Source organism: Globicephala melas, chromosome 11 (genome assembly GCF_963455315.2).
Source record: "Globicephala melas chromosome 11, mGloMel1.2, whole genome shotgun sequence".
Lineage (NCBI taxonomy): Eukaryota > Metazoa > Chordata > Mammalia > Artiodactyla > Delphinidae > Globicephala > Globicephala melas.
The window spans coordinates 84,141,940-84,165,860 of NC_083324.2; positions in this window are offsets into that span (position 1 = coordinate 84,141,940).

The following is a 23,921-nucleotide window of genomic DNA, read 5'->3' on the forward strand; positions in this document are numbered from 1 at the left end:
ATTTTCACAATGTTGATTCTTCCAGTCCAAGAACATGGTATATCTCTCCATCTATTTGTATCATCTTTAATTTCTTTCATCAGTGCCTTATAGTTTTCTGCATACAGGTCTTTTGTCTCCTTAGGTAGGTTTATCCCTAGGTATTTTATTCTTTTTGTTGCAATGGTGAATGGGAGTGTTTCCTTAATTTCTCTTTCAGATTTTTCATCATTAGTGTATAGGAATGCCAGAGATTTCTGTGCATTAATTTTGTATCCTGCTACTTTACCAAATTCATTGATTAGTTCTAGTAGTTTTCTGGTAACATCTTTAGGATTCTCTGTGTCTAGTATCATGTCATCTGCAAACAGTGACAGTTTTACTTCTTTCCAATTTGGATTCCTTTTATTTCTTGTTCTACTGTGATTGCTGTGGCTAAAACTTCCAAAACTATGTTGAATAATAGTGGTGAGAGTGGGCAACCTTGTCTTCTTCCTGATCTTAGTGGAAATGGTTTCATTTTTTCACCATTGAGAACTATGTTGTCTGTGGGTTTGTCATATATGGCCTTAAATATGTTAAGGTAGGTTACCTCTGTGCACACTTTCTGGAGGGCTTTTATCCTAAATGGGTGTTGAATTTTGCCGAATGCTTTTTCTGCATCTATTGAGATGATCATATGCTTTTTCTCCTTCAGTTTATTAATATGGTGTTTCACATTGATTGATTTGCATATATTCAGGAATCCTTGCATTCCTGGGATAAACCCCACTTGATCATGGTGATGATGCTTTTAATGTGTTGTTGGATTCTGTTTGCTAGTATTTTGTTGAGGAATTTTACATCTTTGTTCATCAGTGATATTGGCCTGTAGTTTTCTTTCTTTGTGACATCTTTGTCTGGTTTTGGTACCAGTGTGATGGTGGACTTATAGAATGAGTTTGGGAGTGCTCCTCCCTCTGCTATATCTTGGAAGAATTTGAGAAGGGTAGGTGTTAGCTCTTCGAATGTTTGATAGAATTCACCGGTGAAGCCATCTGGCCCTGGACTTTTGTTTGTTGGAGATTTTTAATCACAGTTTCAATTTCAGTGCTTGTTATTGGTCTGTTTATATTTTCTATTTCTTCCTGGTTCAGTCTTGGAATATTGTGCTTTTCTAAGAATTTGTTCATTAATATATCATTTAAAGCTTGTATTTCCTTACTTATTTTCATTTTGGATGATCTGTCCATTGATGAAAGTGGGGTGTTAAAGTCCCCTACTATGATTGTGTTACTGTTGGTTTCCCCTTTTATGGCTGTTAGCATTTGCCTTATGTATTGAGGTGCTCCTATTTTGGGTGCATAAATACTTACAATTGTTATATCTTCTTCTTCGATTGATCCCTTGATCATTATGTAGTGTCCTTGTTTGTCTCATGTAATAGTCTTTATTTTAAAGTCTATTTTGTCTGATATGAGAATTGCTACTGCAGCTTTCTTTTCATTTCCATTTGCATGGAATATCTTTTTCCATCCCCTCACTTTCAGTCTGTATGTGTCCCTAGGTCTCAAGTGGGTCTCTTGTAGACAGTCTTGTTTTTGTATCCATTCATCCAGTCTATGTATTTTCGTTGGAGCATTTAATCCATTTACATTTAAGGTAGTTATCGATATGTATGTTCCTATTACCATTTTCTTAATTGTTTGGGGTTTGTTATATTTGGTCTTTTCTTTCTTGTGTTTCCTGCCTAGAGAAGATCCTTTAGCATTTGTTGTAAAGCTGGTTTTGTGGTGCTGAATTCTCTTAGCTTTTGCTTGTCTGTAAATATTTTAATTTCTCCATTGAATCTGAATGAGATCTTGCTGGGTAGAGTAATCTTGGTTGTAGATTTTTCCTTTTCATCACTTTATATATGTCCTGCCACTCCCTTTTGGCTTGCAGATTTTCTGCTGAAAGATCAGCTGTTAACCTCATGGGGATTCCCTTGTATGTTATTTGTTGTTTCTCCCTTGCTGCTTTCAATATTTTTCTTTGTATTTAATTTTTGATAGTTTGATTAATATGTGTCTTGGCATGTTTCTCCTTGGACTTATCCTGTGTGGGACTCTGTGCTTCCTGGGATTGACTGACTATTTTCTTTCCCATATTAGGGAAGTTTTCAACTATAATCTCCTCAAATATTTTCTCAGTCCCTTTCTTTTTCTCTTCTTCTTCCAGGACCCCTATAATTGGAATGTTGGTACATTTAATGTTATCCCAGACGTCTCTGTGACTGTCCTCAATTCTTTTCGTTCTTTTTTCTTTATTCTGCTCTGCACTAGTTATTTCCACTATTTTATCTTCCAGGTCACTTATCCATTTTTCTGCCTCAGTTATTCTGCTATTGATCCCTTCTAGAGAATTTTTAATTTCATTTATTGTGTTGTTCATCATTGTTTGTTTGCTCTTTGATTCTTCTAGGTCCTTGTTAAACGTTTCTTGTATTTTCTCCATTCTATTTGCGAGATTTTAGATCATCTTTACTATCATTACTCTGAATTCTTTTTCAGGTAGACTGCCTATTTCCTCTTCATTTGTTAGGTCTGGTGGGTTTTTACCTTGCTGCTTCATCTGCTGTGTGTTTCTCTGTCTTCTCATTTTGTTTATCTTACTGTGTTTGGGGTCTCCTTTTCGCAGCCTGCAGGTTCGTAGTTCCTGTTGTTTTTGGTGTCTGCTCCCAGTGGGTAAGGTTGGTTCAGTGGGTTGTGTAGGCTTCCTGGTGGAGGGGACTGGTGCCTGTGCTCTGGTGGATGAAGCTGGATCTTGTCTTTCTGGTGAGCAGGACAGCGTCCAATGGTGTGTTTTTGGGGGTGTCTGTCACCTTATTTTGATTTGAGGCAGCCTCTCTGCTAATGGGTGGTGTTGTGTTCCTGTCCTGCTAGTTGTTTGGCATAAGGTGTCCAGCACTGTAGCTTGCTGGTCAATGAGTGGATCTGGGTCTTAGCATTGAAATGGAGATGTCTGGGAGAGCTCTCATTGATTGATATTACATAGGGCCAGGAGGTCTCTGGTGGACCAATGTCCTGAACTCTGCTCTCCCACCTCAGAGGCTCAGGCCTGACCCCTGGCCAGAGCACCAAGACCCTGTCAGCCACACGGCCTGGTATATGGGGAGTTACTTGCCTTTTGGGAAGTCTGAGGTCTTTTGTCAGCATTCAGTAGGTGTTCTGTAGGATTTGTTCCACATGTAGATGTATTTCTGATGTATTTGTGGGGAGGAAGATGATCTCCACGTCTTACTCCTGCACCATCTTGAAGGTCCCTTCCAAATTTCCTCATTTGAAAGAAAAAAGACATCAAGTTTGCCCAGATTCTGCTGAAATAGATTGTACTTTTTTTTTTAATGGGATGAAATGGCAAAGTTGATACTTGAATGAATGCATTAATAATTTCTTTTCAGGAATCACATGAACATTTTTCAAGCAATAAATTGTGTTTTCTGAAAGAATGTAAAGATTTTGTCACTGACCTTATAAAATTAAATGACACATTTGAAAATAATTTCCTGTTTCACCTGAGCATTGTCTTTCTAGTGTTTTCTCTCTTGTATGATTTAGACCTTTTTCAGAGTTTTTGATCATTGCCAAAAAGGTTGCTAAATAGAACAGTCTTTGTGGTGCTTAAATTATGGCCATGTGACAAAGAAAGCTGTTTAACTTCTTACTTCTGAGAACTGCATGTCCGTTTTAGTTTATTCTTCTATATAGCCGCCTCCATTCTGGAAGTGTCTTATAATACCATGGAGGACAAATAACCATGACAGCAAAAACAAAAATAAACACATGGAAAAACAAGCAAAGTTCTGGTGTTTTAAAGATTCCATGCTTAAGGCAAGGTCTTCCACAGGTGGTCTTCCAAACCAACAGCTTAAGCAGACACATAGAAAGAAGACACTTCTGTAACACCTCAAGGAGAACATTCGAGCTTACATGCTGTTTGTCTTACCCTGCTTACGTCTCCAATAGCACTAGTTTGCCCACTTTATGCTTTGTACAGGGAAATTCTGCCTTTGAAAGAATTTTTAAAAATGGATTGAACTAATGTAAGAAATAGTATATCCACAAGCATTAATGTTTATCACAAAACCACCCCTATACAGCCTAATCCTCTTTCCCCATAATACTAGAAACCATGACATGTTGAGTCTAGAGGAAAGTGAGCAAGTGAAAATAGCATTCACTCACCTGAATTCATACTTATAATAATAGTGATGATGGCAACCACAATTAAAAAAGCATCAGTAGGTTCTGTGTAATTAAACTTTGTGAAAAATTGACATATTGTTATAACAGTAATAATTAATTATTCCTAATTAAGTCTTATAAAAAAATTTTGAAATTTTGCAAACCTCTCCAATTTGAAAATCCAGTAAGTATCAGGAAGTTCCAAATCTTTAGATCAAGTGAATTTTAAACTGTGTTTTGTACTATTGCATCATCATGTCAGCACACTAGTAGGCAACTCAAAATAGAGACCATCTTTGTAAGTATTAGTCTTATATGTTGTGAGGGATAAAGGATGTGAGGTCCTCAGGAATGTGTACTTTGCATAGAATCCTAGACCCTGGTTATGCTATCTCACCTTTCCTTGAAACAATGCTAAAAGGTTGGTGCTACTCTTGTTTTCATCTTGTGAATAAGGACTCTGAAATTCAGAGTGAATAAATAAGTTGTAAATAATCACTCAGCCATTGTGTGTTGACATCAGGACATGAACCAAGGTGTTTTGACTAAATCCTGTGCTCTTTGTATTGTGTCAAGACAACTTAAAAATTGGGCACCTTTTTAGCCCCCACTGGAAATGACTATTGTCTCCTCCTCTTCTGTTTTGTCTGAATTTCCTGACTCAAATACTCACTATTGAATTCCAATCATACGTTAGTCATAAATGTCAGAGCTCCAGGAGGGGAGCTGGCTACAGACAATGGACGTATCTTGATTGTCTACGTTGGTACACTGCTGTTTGAAGAATCTTATTTTAGGACTTCAGCATCTTTTAATATCCAAACAAAATGCTTTGGGACCAGAACAAAATACTTTGGGATGTATTTGGAGTTTGTCACTGAGCCTTTTTCCACAGACTATCCTATAGCAAGGAACCTGTGGTACCAGTGTAAGTGCTAATTTCCAGCAGAAAATGGAAAGGTAGAGATGTGTTGCTAGGGTGGAACTTGGAGGTGGTTTTCAAATATGCTTCTGCTAGTCTCCATATCTTAAGAAGTGTCTTTTCACCTCAGCACAGCACCCCACCCTCTAAATATTCCATTTCACCTTAATCAAATGAATTTCTTATTTATCTGTTCTATATGACAAGCTTCCAGTAAGATTTATTTTTATAGAGTCTCTGGTTTAAGTTTGTAAACCATGAGGATTAAGGAATGGGTTGAGGGATCATTAAAGAATTCCTGGTATCTTCCTGATTTGGCTTTTCCTTTTACCCATGATAGATCTATGTTCTAACACTGGATTCCTCCTTATCTCTTTAGTTCATCCTCTAATTTCTAGGGAGGTAAGAAAATAGAGAAATGATTTGCCAAAGTGAGGGCTTTTAATCCAAAGGCATATAACTGCTTTTCAAAGGGTGATCATCAAGCACTGAAAGCAATTTGATTCTCAGAATTTTATAAGTATCTGGCTTAGATAACGAGGGGTAGTTTTGCCCTTTTAAAGTACACTATTGCTTTGAAACAATTATGGATAACTTTTAAAAGCATGATCCTCCAGCATTCAAGTATATGATGAAGAGAAACATAATTTGTCAACACTCTGCAAGGATTTCACTGCCCAACACAGTAATGGAGGTAATGACTACAGAGTTGTTGTGTGAGACTTCTGGTCTATTAACATCCTACAATAGTCACCCTGAGTAAAGACAGAATCTGGCCTTTTGTATTTTTTCCCAAATAATGCCAAGGGTCACAGGGTAAGGTGCAAAGTTTGTATGGTAGCTCTGGTACTCTTTGAGTCTGCATTTGGGGGGGGCGTTCTTTATATTCTTCATTATCCACCATATCAGCTTCCTGAGCATCATCTTCAAGTTTATTTCATTCAGAAGTGATGTAAGCCATTCTGATTTAACCTTATAGAGGTTGTCTTCTCTCCCCCCATCCCCACCCTCTTTGCATCCCAAGTCCTTTTGAGTTCCTGGCTGCAAGCTTGACATTCTTCATTTGATATTGATGATAGCAATTTCTGTTATAAGGTTTTTCTACCCTCTTTCTCAAAGCTAGCTTAATGCCACATGTCGGTTAGGAAGAAATATGCTTCCTTGTCAATAGCTCATTCTTTTTCTTAAATGACATTACTTTCATGGATACACACTTGCAAGCATATTTAGCATTTTATGCTTTCATTTTTGTAAAACTACATTCTGTCTTTCTTAACTCATTTTCTCTGTGAACATATACATGGTGCCAGAAATTATATTTAAACTACTTGCTTATTGAAGTAGTTATTGCAATTTTCATGCTTTCAGTGTGAAGGCATTTTAGATGTGATGTATTTAAGGGTTTAAATGCAGCAACAACACACTTTTTCCCTACCCCCACTCCTAGTAGCTGTCTCAAAATTTGAAAACCACCTTCCTTCTTATGTAGAAGGACAAAGAGGCAGGGTCACCTGCCTGCTCCTCAGGCTTAAATTGAGGGGGGATAATTCATGTCTTTTCCTTTTTTTTTTCCTTGAAGATAACTACTATTTTCACCACGGAGACCAAAAAAAGGTCTTACTGTACATTTCTATAGTGGAGCTAAAAGCATTCAGCAGCCTGTCTGAATTGAAAGGTCTAATTAGATTCTCCTTTAACGTAAGATCTTGGCTTCAAGATACTTAACCACTAAAAGAGAGGGCTTTAAAAGAGGAAGCTATAAAGTGTTTAAATATTAGCATGTTAAGTATATAACTAGGAAATAAAAATACAATGTATCTCATAAACTGGGAATTTTCTAATCTATTCTGAAAACTACCTTTCAAGCTTGGGTCCATTCGGTACATATCCTATTCTCATAAAGGAAATGGTGATAAAAGGAAGTAAGCTATGGAGGAAAAAGATCCCAGCAAGATCTCTAGGGATTTAAAATATAGAAGCAAGCTGTTCTAATATCATTAGTGATACAAAGAGATTCGTGGTTTCTTTCTTACTCCTGCCCCTTCCAAAGGGCAGTATTCCCACATTTTATTGCAGATGAAAGATAGTGAAGGTCATTTTTCTTTTTGTTTTCTATTTTTTTCCAGATTGGCAAAATAGAAACTCTTCATGAATTTATTATTGTTAAGTAATACTTAGCAACAGATGATTATTCTCTTGTCCATATGAAATATGGGGCAAATATTCCTGAAATGTAATCTGCATATTGAGCTTTGCAACTTGAATTATTCAGTGATTCTGTGTTTGTATGCCCTGAAGTCCTAATTCTTTGAGACCCCTTAAGAATTAAGCTCCAGGGAAAAATAAGTTTCTCAGACATGAGCTCCAGCATCTGGAATTCTTTTCTGCCCCAGGATTAATTTTGTAATGGAAAGGCTTTCAAGAACCCTACAACTCAGCAAATTTGTAGACTTACATGGATTGTTCTTTTGCTTTCTTCTCTTTTAAAATGTCCCATGGCTTTTTTTTTTTTTTTTTTAATTCTGAAAAGACCAAAAAGTTTTGTGAAAGAAAATGATGGTTTCTGTCCTCTATGGAGTTTATCTTTAATAGAGATTAATTTCGTTCTTTCTCTTTTGTCAAATAAGAGGAATTTTTTAAAAAACTGCTTTTAAATGGATGCAGAGGTGAACAGGTTTCATTTTATTGATGCCTGTAGCTTTTTTTCCTTAAAATAATATTTTTCCCTGGAAACTTAAGGAAGGACAATCTGCTAGCATTCAGGAAATATTTATTGAGTGACTACTAGGTACCCAGCACTCAGGAAAGAATAAAATGTAATATCAAACAAATATAGATTGCTACATTGACACATAAGCAATGTGTCACATTAGCAAAAAAAAAAAAAACCTGGATGAGTTGAGCAGGCTAGTGTGAGTCAGGCTAGTATTTTCCAAAAAACCAAATGAGCTGAATCAGGCAATTGGCTATACCTTTTTTTAAAATTTTATTTTTAGCAAAGTTGCAAAAATATTACAGAGTTTCTGTATACCCAGCTGCCAGTTTTCTCTGTTGTTAATATGTCTATGGTACATTTGTTGCAGCTAATGTACCAGTTTTGCTATATCTTTATAACTAAAACCCATAGTTTATTCCAATATCACTATTTTTTCTTGACTGTCCCTTTTCTGTTCCAGGATATCAAATTACCTTTAGTCATCATGTTTCTTAAGCTCCAATAGCCTGTAAAAATTTGTCAGACAAAAAAAAAAAAAAAAATTTGTCAGACATACTTTGTTTTTGAACACCTTGACAGTTCTGGGGATTGCGGGTCAGGTGTTTCGTGAAATATCTCAATTTTTTTTTTCTGATGTTTCTCATTTTTAAACAAGAGAGAAGAAAGATCACAGAGGAAGGCTGTCCTTCTTACAGCATATCAATGGTACTTGTTCTCAACATGACTTGTCACTGTTGCTATGAACCTTGATCACTTGGCTAAAGTATTTGTCAGGTTCCTCCACTGTAAAGTCCCTTCTTGCCCCCTTTCCATAATGTACTCTTCGGAAGGAAGTCACTACCTGGAGTGCATCTGAAGGGGTGGGGAGTTATGTGCCAACACTTTGAGGCGTGAGCATTTACCAAAATTATTTGTAATTTTTCTGCATGGGAGATTTGTTGAAAAGACGATCCTTTCTTCATTGCATTGACTTTGTGCCTTTGTCAAAAATCAGCTGACTATACTTGTGTGGGTCTATCTCTGGGCTCTATATTCTGTTCCATTTACCAATATGTCTTTTATTTGGCCTATACTATGCTATCTTGTTTCTGGTAGCTTCGTAAGTCATGAAATTGGGCAAGTTGAGTCCTCCAACTTTATTCTCTTTCAGAAGAACAAAGGACCTAGAAGAAACTATTGTAGGTCCTTGAAGCCTTTCTGGTTTATGTTTGTTTTCGTCTGAGAACGTACTCTATATGATTTCTATTGTTTTAAATTTATTAAGTTACATTTTACGGACCAGAATGTGGTCTATCTTGATGAATATGCCATGTGAGCTTGAGAAGAATGTGTATTTTGTTGTTGTTTAGAGTATTTTATAAATGCCAATTAGATCAAGTTGACTGATAGTGTTATTCAGGTTATCTAGAACCTTACTGATTTTCTGCCTGCTTGATCTTTCAATTACTGACAGAGGGATGTTGAAACCTCCAACTATAACTATGTGTCTTTCCGCTATAATCCACTGTTATTATGTTGGAGTCTTGTTGATGTTCTAAAATGTGGAGGGGGGAGGGGCATGCTATAATCTTCTTATTAAGTCTCAACCTTTTCGTGAGCTTGGGTCTCAGAGGTGAAACCTTCACAAGTATTGCTGTTCCTCCTCCAGGAATGTAGCTTTTTATTCCCCCCATTCTCCTACCCCTTTCTCTGACTGCAGTGTCTCTATTTCCTCAACGTCTGGTACCCTGTTGACATTTTTGTTCTCTGAATGAGACAGGAAGGCTGGAATTGGAGCAGGATCCCTTTTCTGAACTGGGGTTAAGGTTGCAAGCTTGCCCTGTGGTGAATCCCTTCCCTCTGGAGACTAGACTCTTGTTAGGGCATAGAATATGTGTGGATTTTAAGATTACTACTCCTCCCTTCCCCCAGCCTGGGCCAGAAGGGGATCCTTCTCAGATCCTTACCATGAAACCTCAGTGGAGTTTTTGGACTAAAAGCTCACATAAATTTAAGACCTCCCTAAGACTGCTACCCCCAGGAATGTTTCACTCTCATACCAGTCTGAATTCGATCTCTACCAATTTAACAAAATAGTCATTCAAGTGTTCCTACCAAATAAGGATTCCAGTGGCTTCTGCTCCAGATTAAGCCAAGCTCAGAAGCTGTATCTCTCTTGACGTATCTGTCTCTTTAGATTTCGGGGTGGTGGTTTGTCCTGGAACCACAGTTATCGGATTTGTTCAAGAAAAGTCATTGATTTTCAGTTACTTCAGCTTTTTTCTTGTTGTAAGGTTGGAAGTGACAATTTACAAGCTCTTTATATGCTGGAGCTTAAACTGAAAGCCCTGCTCCATGCTTTTGATTAGCCATGTGGTCCTGGACTTATTATTTAGGCTCTGACCATCAGTTTCATCATGTCTTTAAAAAAATAAGATTGGATTATGCACTCTAAATTCCCTTCAAGCAAATACAGTAGGACTACAAAGGATTAATGGACATGAAAACCTAAAGACTGGCCTCAGCAACACTGGTATTTTAGAGTCGCTGACAGGGTATAGAGATTTAACTGAACATTGGTAAGCTACTGTCAGTATTAAAATGCATTTTCATGACTCCTGAGCATTCTCTTTTTCATACTTTACCTACTGGAGGCCTGAAATCTACTGATCAAGTCAGAATTCAAAACGGAGGTTAAAAACTTACTCCAATAATTAAAATTTACTAACCACCCATGAATTCACTCTTTATTCCTTACCTTCTCACTCTCAACCAATATGGTACAGTCAATTAATTAATTAGAAGGTTATGCTACTCTCATGATAAAAATGGTCAAAGTTACTAAAGAAAAAACAAAAAAGCCAAACAAGTTTTTCTTTGCTTATTTGTATGACAGAAGGGTTCAGTGACTTGGCCTAATTACCTAAGATGATCACTCATCCTCACAAGTGTCTAAGATTAGAGGTTAATATCTCTAGGATAATGAAAGAGACACCAAACCAAACAACACCATCATAAACAAAATGCAATATGTTGGTCTCCATGATTGTTTTATTTAATATTATACTGTTAGATCTTTAGGCACAGGGGCTTGGAAAGGTTTGAGTTAGTCATGGGCAAGTCATAATAATATGTTTTGATTGGCCGTGTACACATAAAAATGACCTCCTGTGTCTCACCATCAGACTCAGAATTTGCAGTGTCCTACATTTATTCTTTGGGACCAAATCATTTAATGCTCCTTAGTGGTCTCTTCAAACTAAACAGGGCTCAAAAGTAACTTATCTTTTGTTCTGCTCTGATCCTTTCTCCCATCTTATTTCCGGAGACACTTCCACTATTTTGCCCAGCTCAAAACCTTGGAACTATCTTTGACTTTGTATTCTTCTCCACCTTTTATATTAGTCTATCACAAAGCCTGTTATAACTTCTGTCCAAATATCTCTGATTCTCTCTTCTTTCTCCATACAGACTTGTCACCACCTTAAAGGCCAAGTACAATGAGTACATGCTAATCCTCTTTCTTCCAATATGAAACAAATAACATTAAACTATAAAGCCCCAAATCTGTGTCGTAACATAAAAATAGCCTTATTTTAGATCACAAAAACTTTGACAGGTTAATCAAAGCTGAAATTTACCTCCTGTTTTTTGTTGTTTTTGTTAACCCCTGCATTGCTGGTGCCCCAAACATATATTTTGCCTTTATGGGCACATAAAACAAATTTGTTAAGAGTGCATAGTTAACAGATGACGGACGAGATAGCAAGATAGTTGGGGACATGGGAGAAGGATGAGGATACTTGCTGTGTAAGCACCTTGATACAGAGGAGACAGGACACTTTTTCTATCCTCTCTCCTTCTAAGTCCTAGGCTGTGAGCAACTTCTTTGTTGTTGAAAGAAATATTTTATAAGAATATGCAAAGAGGTTTGTGAGTCTAAATGAATTCACAAATTAGTGTTTATTTCTATGTTTTAGATGTTATTACTCTATATTTCTTCCTAGACTAGTTTCAGAACAGTGGCACAGCAGAGCCAAAATGACCTACTTTTTTAGGAGGGCTCATTAGCACATTACAGAGTCTCATTTTTAAAATGTCTATGGCATTTTTCCACATTAACCTTATTTGCCATAATAGATTTGTGTTTTATTAAATTGTGCAAATGGCACTTTCTATAATAAGAGATTGGTTAATTTGCTCTTTTACTGAAATGGCTAATTGGGAAGATTTTCATATTGAATTAGCATTATCACTCCATAGATTTTAAAACACATAACTGACTCTCCATAATGCTGCTGCGATTGCTTATTTATTCTTTAACTGTTTCTATGGCAAAGTGGACCCTCTCTCTCGAGGTCTGATGATTCTATAGAAAAGGTGATGTTCTTCCTTTACCATCTTGTCCTTTGGTTTCAGGAACAAATTTAGACATTTTTATTTGTACCATTTGGTTCTGATATTTGGGGCATTTAAATTCTTCTCATTTGTTGAATTCTATGAAACATTTTGTTGTTATTCCAGTTTAAGGAGATGTTTGAAACCAATTGCTTTAACTGTTACTTTAAGTGAGCTTTTCTGAAGGTCGAAAATAAAATCGTCCAGAAAGCAGGAAAACTGAAACACAGTAACACTACTTTATACTTAAAAATATATACATATATATATATATATATTACATAGTATATATAATATAAATGATATATCCTTACTATATACTTTTTAAAAATTTTTATTTTATTTATTTAATTTTGGCTGCATTGGGTCTTTGTTGCTGCATGCAGGCTTTCTCTAGCTGTGGCGAGCAGGGGCTACTCTTCGTTGAGGTGTGCAGCCTTCTCATTGTGGTGGCTTCTTGTTGCAGATCACGGGCTCTAGGCGTGTGGGCTTCAGTAGTTGCAGCATGTGGGCTCAGTAGTAGCAGCACGTAGGCCCTAGAGTGCATGGGCTTCAGTAGTTGTGGTGCACGGGCTTAGTTGCCCTGCGGCATGTGGAATCTTCCTGGACCAGGGCTCGAACCCATGTCCCCTGCATTGGCAGGCAGATTCTTAACCACTGCACCACCAGGGAAGCCCTTTACTTTCACGTTTCCAAAAAAGGGAGTAAATATATAAAGTAATAAACACTAAGTAAGAAAAACTGGCAATATTGAAAAGCAGAATGAAGAAAATGGAAATTATACAGTTTTAACAACTTAACACAACAACGAGGCAGTTCTTAGGTATTTCAGGTATTTCCCATGCCTAAGATGTTACTATAGTTATAATAATAATTCATGCAAGTTTTACTTTCCTCTTGCACTTAGTATTAAATCAAAGGCGTCTTCCCATGATACTGCTTTCTCTTAAATCTCTTTAGAGCCTCAGCAGCCCATTCCAAGGTCATTCCAGTTTTATAACAAGGTAGGTTAAGTGATTACATACCTACAAATGCAGAACAACACTTGGGAAGTAACAATTGTGAGTGTTCTAATGCTTGAAAGTGGTCTCTCATACATTTAAAATAACATGTTTACGTAAGTAAGAGTGGAGGGTAAATGAAAGATTAATAACCCTAGGTCAGAGTCGATTAATAGCCAAAGCAAATAATTGCTGCTATTGTAGTATTATCTAGATATGGAAAATGGTCTTTGAATTATTGACCCGTGCCTTTAATAGAAAATGATTATAATTATGTTCCTGGTCTTATAAAATTATAAATTTCATACAGATGGTTATTGTTACTTCCTATAATATGTTACTAAGGATAATATGTTTTTTGAATGACTATGATGCTAGACTGAACTGAATAGACTATTTCAGTATAATCTCAGGTTTCACAGAACCATATTTTACGAATATGAATGAACTTCAACCAAAACCATGTAATACTTGCTTATTGTAGTGGACGTTCCAAGATCAGACATTTTGTAAATTTCAAACAGTTTACATGGATTGTTGTTGCTTCTACTTAAACTTTTGTATCTTACATGAGGGATGATTTATTTTTAATACGAAGAAATAAGTTTATACTCAAATTCATATGTTGTTAGGAGGAAGTAGTGACTCACTTAAAATACCACTTTATCTTACGATTATTTGCTCTGATCTTTTTCACAAGATTTCATTAATCAGAATCACTTCAATAGGGACTTCCCTTGTGGTCCAGTGGTTAAGAATCTGCCTGCCAATGCAGGGGACATGGGTTCGATCCCTGGTCCAGGACGATCCCCCATGCTGCAGGGCAACTAAGCCTGTGCGCCACAACTACTGAGCCCATGCTCTAGAGCCCGCGAGCCGCAACAACTGAGACTGTAGGCTGCAACTACTGAAGCCTGCATGCCTAGAGCCTGTGCTCCACAACAAGAGAAGCCACTGCAGTGAGGAGCCTGTGCACTGCAATGAAGAGTAGCCCCCGCTCGCCGCAACTAGAGAAAGCCCCCATGCAGCAACAAAGACCCAGAGCAGCCAAAAAAAAGAAAAGAATCACTTCAGTAAAAGTACAGTAGAAATATATGGAGTCTGCAGGAGATATAAAACTAAAGAAGCAGATAGGGAAATAATAACACATTCTTTTCAAGAATGTTATTACTCATAAATCAAAACTAAGTATTTGGTACTCCTAATTGTCAGTTCTGAGTTCCTAGAACACTATCATTTCTGCAGTGAAAGTCATGTACTTCTCACTTGGATTAAAATTTTTGTTAATTACTTTAAAAAATTTGTCTCAGTAGACAGAGGGCCACTGAGCTATTCAGATGACCTCAAGTGCATTTTTTATGTTTAATTTTCAAATAATATTATTGAGATAGATTTGTTTAAGGTTAGTATATATTGTTTGGACATTTAAATATTGATGCATCAGACATGTATCTGAGGTATCAAGATGATTCTAAAGTATTTTGGTGTAATTTTGTTTTCAAGGCTTAATGCAGGTGTTCTGGGTACTTAATTTGGGTGTTTAATAAGTGCTCAATAACTCTAAATCGAGTTTGATGAACTTTATAATATTTCCTTAATAAATATCTCATATAAATCTGATACAATGCCCTGAAAATCTCACAGAATCATCTTCGGAGATAAGAGTTCTCATAGGCTGTCTTTAACTGACTTTTTAAAGGCAGAGTCCTGTATATTACTTGATGGCTTTCATCTTTTCTGGATCATGGGGGATAAAATGTTATTATGATAAGATAGCATTTCTTGTTTAATTCTCAAGCTCAGTCTGTTTTTTCAGAAACTCATAAAATCAAGCCTGACTTGGGGAGCACTAAGAGTCATTTTCCACAGTAGTTTTATATGAGTATATCTCTACCTATCTATCTACATATCTACTGTATATAGAGAGACATAAATTTTATACGTATTTATAAAGTATTATTTATTTTAAATGTATTTTTTTCCAAGATTTTCTCTCTCCCTTGCATGAAGTCAATATGATCTTTTTTTCCCCAGCTATCTCTGGAAACAGTTCAAAGATGGAAAGGTCTGGAAAGAACTCAGTTGCCTGCGGTCTAGCATTGATCAAAACTCACCAATGTCTGGTTCTAAAAATTGTAATAATTGCAAACATACTACCTCAGATGTTGGTTTATATTGAACTCAGTGGTCAGTTGGCTGTTCCATTGGATGCTTAGATAAGAGATATAAAGTGTCAGACACATATTTCCTTTGAGGTTTGTGGCTGTAACATTGACAAATATTGACCTTAATGTCAAAGAAAAATAATTATCAAATGAAAATTTTATCGGTGGCCAATATTTACATTATTACAAAATGTTCTATAAAATGTATTACTTTAAGATTGTAGTGTAAGCTTCAGAATAGCTTGCAGTTATGCTTTTGCACCTTAGGACATACTTGTGATTTTTCTATGAAAAATAGTATTATAGGAAATCAGTTGACATTTTTTTTTATTAGCTTCCTATGAGGCCAACATTTTGAAAGAAAATGGATGCATATTATTCATTAGGCTACATTATTTTCAACCTAGGTGAATTTGATAAGATTGGGGCCATAGTCCCTTTATAAGAAAAGAAGGAAAACGATTCCTTATTGTTTCCTTATCATATTCCTTCCTGAATGAGAGACTCAGGAATTCTCTGATTCCTTATGAAGATCTAGTTGATTTGTCTGTGTTGAGGGGAAAGGAAAGACTGGCTTTTTATTTAAGTTCAATATTCCTGTGGTGCCTAAGAGTCTAGTTCCCAGTATTCCATCTGTCATTATCCATTTAGGTATCAATCAGTCTCATTTTGCTCTAAGAAATTGATTAAATTGCCTATGTCATAATTTCATTTGAGTTTAACAGTTTAAGCTATATTGTCACTAGTGTCATTGTCATCCAAATACTTTCACAACTATTTAACTGTATTTGGTTCCATGTTTGGGGGTCTAAAATTAAGTAAAGTGATATGGTCTCTGCCCTCTAGGAGATTATAATCTTAGGAAAAATTGGTTAAGGCAAACTGGCAGACCTCCATTTGATTTTTTTCCTGAGACCTAAGTCTCTATCTCCAGATTTGCCTTTTATTGGAAGAGGTGTGTGTGTGTGTGTGTGTGTGTGTGTGTGTGTGTGTGTGTGTGTGTGTGTGTGTGTGCATGCACACATAAAGTTTTGGATCCATATCTTAAGTGGAAATACTTTATTAGTCCACAGACCTGGCATGCTTGATTGACTTAAGAAAAAAAAAAGATGGTAGAACCATTTTCACAATTTGCAATTCACATCTAACTCTAAACTCAAGGCTTTGCCCAGCACACCACTCCTGACCAGGGAGAAGTGTCGGGAACACAGGAAGACACCTGTTTCCCCAATGTCAACTTTTGCTTCTGGCCCAGCCTGATATTAACTTAATCCAGTTGCTTCTATGTGAGAGGCAAGCATGCCTCTTCTTCCACAGCATGGATGTGTAGATCATGAGGCACTAGTGATTTCTGTAGCCCTGGATCAAACAGAGAAAAGCTAAGAGGGATCTGAGGGGACACAGGACTTCTGCTCCTTATCTCCCTGTCTTCCCAAACACAGCCACCTCCAGACTGTGCGCGTTATTAAGAGCTGTCATTTTTCTTTCTGAACAAATCGCCTCCATACCGTTTGCACTCGAGGGTACTGGAGAGTGTCCTGCCTATCTCTGTACATTAAATAACCTTATTGTGGTGCCGAGCCTGGCCACGTCTCTCCCTTTCTCTGTGGCAGGTGTATTTATCATTTTCCCCACGCTGACATTCGTAGCTCCAGCTGCCAGACCAGGCCTGGCACCTTTCTCTCTGTAGATTAGTTTGCCTTCTGCAGGATTAAAAAGGTTTAGAGAGCCACTGGGAGTTGGCAGGAAGAGCCTGAGTTGTTTAGAAATGTCAGAAAAGTGTCAAGACTGCCAGTTTTCTGGGGGCTCCAATAGGGGGAGGAACAGAAGCACTTATCAGTCAGATTCTAGCAGACAAAACACCACAAGAAAGAGGCAACAAGGATCCCTAAGATAATAAGAAATTCTTGTCTTTCTTATATTCTGAGAAGAGCAGAAAGAGATAGAGGGAGGAGGATGGTGGTAGGGATGAAGAACTCAGCTTTTCCACCCAGCAATTGAAAACTGACAAATCAGACAGCCCCATACATCACACGCCAGTGTCACTATTCAGTGTTTCAACCTTGTGGGCAGCAGCCACGGGAGAGAAGACAAAGCAGGAGATGGGATGCTCTGAAAGCACACATGTAACTCATGCATTTAGCAGCATCTCACTTTCCCATTTCACTTTCTGCTTATATTTGGATTTCTTTGATTATTTGTGGAGGAGGGAGCTTTTATCTTTGATGTGTTTCCTTGGAGAGAGGAGACATTCCCCAGGGCTCAGACAGAAGCCTTGATCTCCCGAAAACTCTGTGCAGGTGACACAGGAAGTGTCTGAGTGATATTTTTTAATGCTGGATCTATTGTATGCACCTCAACTGCTGGGAACAAAGAGGAATTGTTGTATCTGAAAACCCTTAGAGCTGGATTAAGCATGAAAAACGAATCAGAGAGTGTTATTACCGCATGGTATATATGGACATATTGGCTACTCAATCCTGCCAATGTTTTGTGCCTTCACGGATGTATTCTGACGATCCTTTGAAAAGGGTGCAGCACAAAAGGGCCTGAGGCCTGAGAAACCTGTCAAAGAACTTCCTCGGGTTTGGCTGAATTTAGAGCGAAACACTCAAGTCATTTGGCAGATCTCCGCAGAAATGATTTCCACCATGCCGTGTGCCAGCTTATGTCGCACTTTGGGACCTTCTTAGGTAGAGAAGGAAGATGAGCAAGGTTTTTGGCTTTTTCTTCACGGAATGAAGCGTGGGAACAGCCTTAAATTAGCAAAAGCAGAAAGAAGAGATGTAGTCAACCTCTTGGACTTTTTTCCTTGTTTGAATTATGGGTTGGTTGATTTATTTGTAGTATGGGCAGTGGTTGGCCCAGATGATTTTTAAGGTTCCTTCTAACATAAAATCCTATAATTCACTGATTGAATTCACATCCCTGGCCTTAACAGCTGGACTAGGCTGTTCTCTGTGCCTAGGTCCTGTTTAAAGGTGTCATCAAGGAAGAGGTAAAATTATCTTCTCTGCTATGATTCGTTCTTAACCACACGCTGAGAATTCAGGGGCCAGTGTCGGGGACATCTAAATATCCCAATCAATAAGAAACTTCCTTTTGGTTAAAGTGTTCTTTTCAAGTGTAGCAAAAATTAATCACTTCTTATGGAAAGCAGATTTTTAAGGGGCTGCAGGCATGTCTTCTATCTGAGAGAAAGAACTGGATCTTGTCCTCTCAGGATAAATCCCGACTCCTATTAAGTTCTTTATCTCCTTACATGTGTGAAACCTCATCCACCAATGTACCTTCATTCTCTCCTTCTGCACTGGATGTCTCCCCTTGGTCTCCCTTGGCTACGCCTTTACCCAGGTAGCTCTACCCAGATCTTTCCATCTTATATTGTTTTCACGTATGCATCAACATGTTAGGAACAAAACATGGGACAGGACAGCAAAGGTGTCTGTTAAATTGCTCTCGTGCAGTTTAATTTCTAATATGCCATGGGGGTGGAGAAGGGATTCCAGGGTGAGAATGATAAATGATAAGCATGTTCATAAACAAGAAGCTTTAATATAATAAGGTCTTTAAAGACAATAAAATTAGGTGATAGGATAGAGAGTGAGTGAGAGGTGGGCGGGGAACTACCTGAGATCATGAGGAAGGTGTTTCTGAGGAAATGGGGTTTGAACTGAAACTAGAAATTACAGGAAAGATCCTGTCTCATAAAGGTGCATGAATGTAAAAGCACTTAAGGCAAAGGGAGTAGGAAGTGCCAGACCCATAAGGCCAGCAGGAGGTTGGCTCTGAGAAGAGAAAGGAGGCCAGTGTGGCTGTGTTACAGTGAGTAATAGGGAGTGTGGTAGGAGACAAACACACAGATAGGCATGGCTTTGTCATGAGCGACTGAGGGCTTGGCAAACTGTGGTTAGGATTTGGAGGATGCCCTTGGAGGATTTTAATCAGGAGGTAACATAATCTGATTTATATTTTAAAAAATCATCCTTGCTGTGGTGAATAGATTGTAGAGAAGCAAGAGTAGGAGCCAGAGGTTGGTTAGGAGGCCACCTCAGTAGATCAGGTGAGACATGACAGTGGGCTGGACCTGGGCCGTGAGAGTGGCATGGCGATGGACAGAGAGAGACAGATCAAGACATGATTTTAAGATTAAATCAACAGTTTGGGATGATAGATCAAACCTGTCAGATAAAGGAGGAGAGAGTGCTGAGAACCACTTCCAGATCTCTGGCTTGAGTACTTGAGTACCTGGGGGTGACAATGACTGAGATGGGGAGAGCTGGGAGAGAAACAGGTGTGAGTGATAATGAAGGGTTTGTCTTTGGCCGTTTTCTTTATGTTGCATCCATTTCAAATAAATATTATGGTTTCTATCTGGGGGCAGGGGAAACACCTCTCCTTTCCTGTTTCCCTGTGGAGGGACTTCCAATCAGGATGATACTGTCGTCTTCTCTCTGCTGTTCACTCATACCTCCCCTGGGGGAGATGTGATGTCAGGTAACTGGTGTTCTTGAACGTATAAAACACTGGAGGGTTGTGTTTGGGTTTGGTTTTGTTTTTTGATAAACAAGGAGCTTTCTGATACTTACCCAAATCAACTGATCCACTCTTGAATAGCGTGGAGCAGTATATGTATCGAGATAATGCTTTTCTTTTCTACATCATGACATTTCTTGAAGAACGCAGAGCTCAGCACAAACAATGGTTCTGATACCATCAATAAGAAGGATATTGAAATGCACTGCTCCTTGAAAATTGAAACTGGCAGCATTTTTTAATATGCTTCTAAAGGATAGTGACCCAGTGACTTGCTATCAATATCGCATTATTGCTATTACCAAACACTTTCAATTACAGAATACCATCTGGATCTCACAGTCAACTTTTAAGATAAGCAGGATGTGCATTTTAAATTCACAACTTGTACAGATGAAGTAACTGAGGCTCAGAAGGAAGAAGTGGCCCAAAGTCACAATATTAGTGGATGGTTCAGCGAGAACTTGAACATGTGCGTCTTACACAAACACTCTTTCAATGCATTGTGTAGCAGATTTACAAACTTGTGATTCGTAGTATCACAGACTAAATTAATGAGACCAGGGAAAATTAGTGCCGGTTTTTACACACACACACACACACACACACAGGTGCACATGCACACACAGAGACATAGGCAATTTATGGGACCAAAAAAGGACAACATTTTTCTTCTAGTTTTTTAATTTTGCTACATTTAATATTTATGTTAATTTTTGTTTCTTGGTGAAATGTCAAAACAGAGGCAGCAGCTAAATGAAATCAAATGCTGCTGCTACCTATTTTACAGAATTTCCCATTTTTTATCTAGAACCTTGGCATTAACTAGAGGTAGCCAAATGCCATATATAATGGGGGGGGGAAACCTTTTCAGAAATATCTTATCTCACCCATTTCTTTTTTCATTTTTGTTTTTGTTCATGTCCCAAACTCTTTTAAATACCAAATCTGTGTGTGTGTGTGTGTGTGTGTGTGTGTGTGTGTGTGCGCGTGTGTGTGTGTAGGGGGGTGATTTCCAGTGGGAAACAATTTGGGATTGAAGGTTTTCTGTCTCGTGTAAAATCAGGATAGCAGCCAGTGGAATGGGAACTTTGGGGATATAGGAATGATGTGGTTAGTATTTCTGGCCATCTTGAGTCAGGCCTCACAAGTCCTCCGTGAGTCCCTGCCTAGTGCCCCTTGCTCATCTTGTCCCAGCCTCCTGGAATGTCTTTCTCCGGGTGACTGGGGTAGTCTTGGACTGTGTTTTATGCATCAGATACCAGATTCAATCTAGGGCTGCTGCAACAAAGTTCTACAAAATGACTGGCTTAAACAACACAACTTTATTGTCTCACAGTTCTGGAGGCTAGAAGTTTGAGATCAGGATAGCAGCAGTGTTGGTTCCTTCTGAGGGCTGCGAGGGAAAAATCTGGTCCAAGCCTCTCTCCTTGGCTTGTAGATGGCTGTCTTCTCCCTCTGTCTTAACATCATCTTCCCTTTGTACCTTCTCAAAGGAATGCGTTGGTCTCTGCCGCCTCGTTTTTTTCCAATGCTATTCCATGTATTCTCTATCCCTACACCTTTTGTGAGAGCTGGGAGATGGTCTGTTTTCTTCAGTTCCTTCATGCCCCAATCTAGAAGAGTGCTGCCCATGTAGAAGAGTTCAAAGGAATGACTTAGTGAATATCCACAATGAAACTCTTACGTAGGGTCTTTGAGAGCATAAATGGAATCTCTTTGGTGTTACTGCAGTTCCTAAATATTGAATTGGGCATCCTAACACTTGAAAGCCTCTCATCAGCTAAGAGCTCCCAAGTATTATTTGCTTAAGTATATATGTATAGATTCAAAGGTAGACCTCGCAAGAATATATGAGTTTTGTAGCAAAGGTTGGGACTCTAGCCTGGTTTATTTTATTTCATGCTCTTGTCTCTAATTCTGATTTACTTCCAGTCAGAGCATTGATTTATTTTTTTTAGTCTCTTCTCACTTTGTTCTTCATAAGCCCTTTGTTGGTTTTCTAAAAGTTATTGCCACTGAATTAGATTTTAATGGAGTTAATATATCAGTATGTTATTTAGGGTTTTAGTCTGTGATTAATCCTAGAAAAGCTGGGTGAGTGCCTTACCAGAGGGCTGTGTATTCTCCAGGTTGTGGCATTATTCATGTCAGATGCAAAAGGACAAATACAGAGCGGCAGGAAAAAATGAGGCCGGGAAACGGGGAATCTGGGCTATGGTGCTAGAAGCCAAGGGGTAGATTTTTTTCAGGGGAGCTCAGTTTTCAACTTGAGGGTCTCTGGTAGATTTTAACCCTGTGGTAACTAGGATTATGATGTTATTTATTTCTGATCTATGTTTAATGATGAATTAACAGATTTACCTTTATAATCAACTATATATATTATGTTTAATCTAAGCAAGGGGCAGATCATTAGGTTATGATCCAAGACACACCGTTTATTTGTGCCTCTCTCTACTTGCCGGATGAAAAGGGGCTTAACTTCTATACCACTCCTATAAGTAATATGCAGGGCAGTTAAATCTGCTCCCTGATTTTTATGCGCATGCTATCAGATGTACATTAAACTCACTCTGCAGTATCTCTGTGTCCCCTTTCACTAGGTAACTCCGCCTCCCTCTATTGCTTTCCTGTTTCACAGGCAGAGGACACCAACAGGAAATTTACCTGTTCCCCTCTTAAACACAGGTGGCAACAAAAACTTGAGAATGGTTATATGGGCAATCCCCTCTACATTTTTCTATCGAAAAGATGGCCTAAGAAGTTGGAGATTCTGTCAGTCTGGGCTATGATGTCAGCATGTCCTCCTGGATATGTTTTATCTACCAAGCACATGGCTGGCAATGTTATTTCCTCCTTCAGCATTTCTGGGTCCAGTGTGGGATAGCAGTGTTTTTTGTTTTGTTTTGTAGCGATAGGCAGGCCTCTCACTGTTGTGGCCTCTCCTGTTGCGGACCACAGGCTCCGGACGCGCAGGCTCAGCGGCCGTGGCTCACGGGCCCAGCCGCTCCGCGGCATGTGGGATCCTCCCGGACCGGGGCACAAACCCGTGTCCCCTGCATCGGTAGGCGGACTCCCAACCACTGCGCCACCAGGGAAGCCCCCAGGTCACATTTTTTAACCAGCAAAAATACCCTGAAGTTCTAGGTTACTTTGACATAGGTAATTCCTCCGAGCTTAGATTTTACGCTTACTGTTCTCCAAATTTGCTCTCGTACCCCACAGGTTTCTGCCTTTTGAGCTTTTAGAGTCTTAAATTTCTAATATAACCAGGGCACTAAAGTCCTTAGCTTAGAAGGTCACAAACTGTTGTAGGAAAGGGTGGGAGGGGATATGTGTGTATGTTAGTAGGGTTGGGTGGAGTTATAGTTAGTGAAATAAAGCCTTGAAGAATTGGCCTATGATGAGTAGAAGAAATGGTGCTGAGTATCAATTACAAAGGCACTAGCTAATACCTGACTGAATCTGTGTCAGAACAGGACAAGAGTCTGAAAAGGGAGGAGAATTGTAAAACGTTACAGAAGGATAATGTTTGTTCCCTCATCTTTCTGCCTTTTTATGTGTATTCTGGAGCCATGTGAAGCAAAAATAAATAAAAATATTTAACCAGGGTTTCACGTACCATGTCCTATGTTTTTTTGCGGTTAGGTTTAATGTTTGGAATCCTTTACAGCAAGTCTTTACCAATGTCATACATCTGTCAGCAACAAATCCCTTATGAATTGCTTATGGGCATGAATGACAAACATTTTCATTTCATATAATCAAGGGCTTGAAGGGAAACTCAGGTGTCATCAAAACTGTCTGCCTAGCTGTGTGCAAATGTGACCATCCTTACAGAAAGCTGTGGACCTATGAGTATCTGGACTGTTTTCAAAGGATGGGGACGTTTCTCCCTTGAATAAATCTTTCCTGCTGTTTAACAACCTTTACAATTGGGACGTGCCTTCTCATAAAGAACTTGCTTTTAAAATTGACCAGAGTTTTTCCATTTTGCTGGAAGAAATAGACTACTTT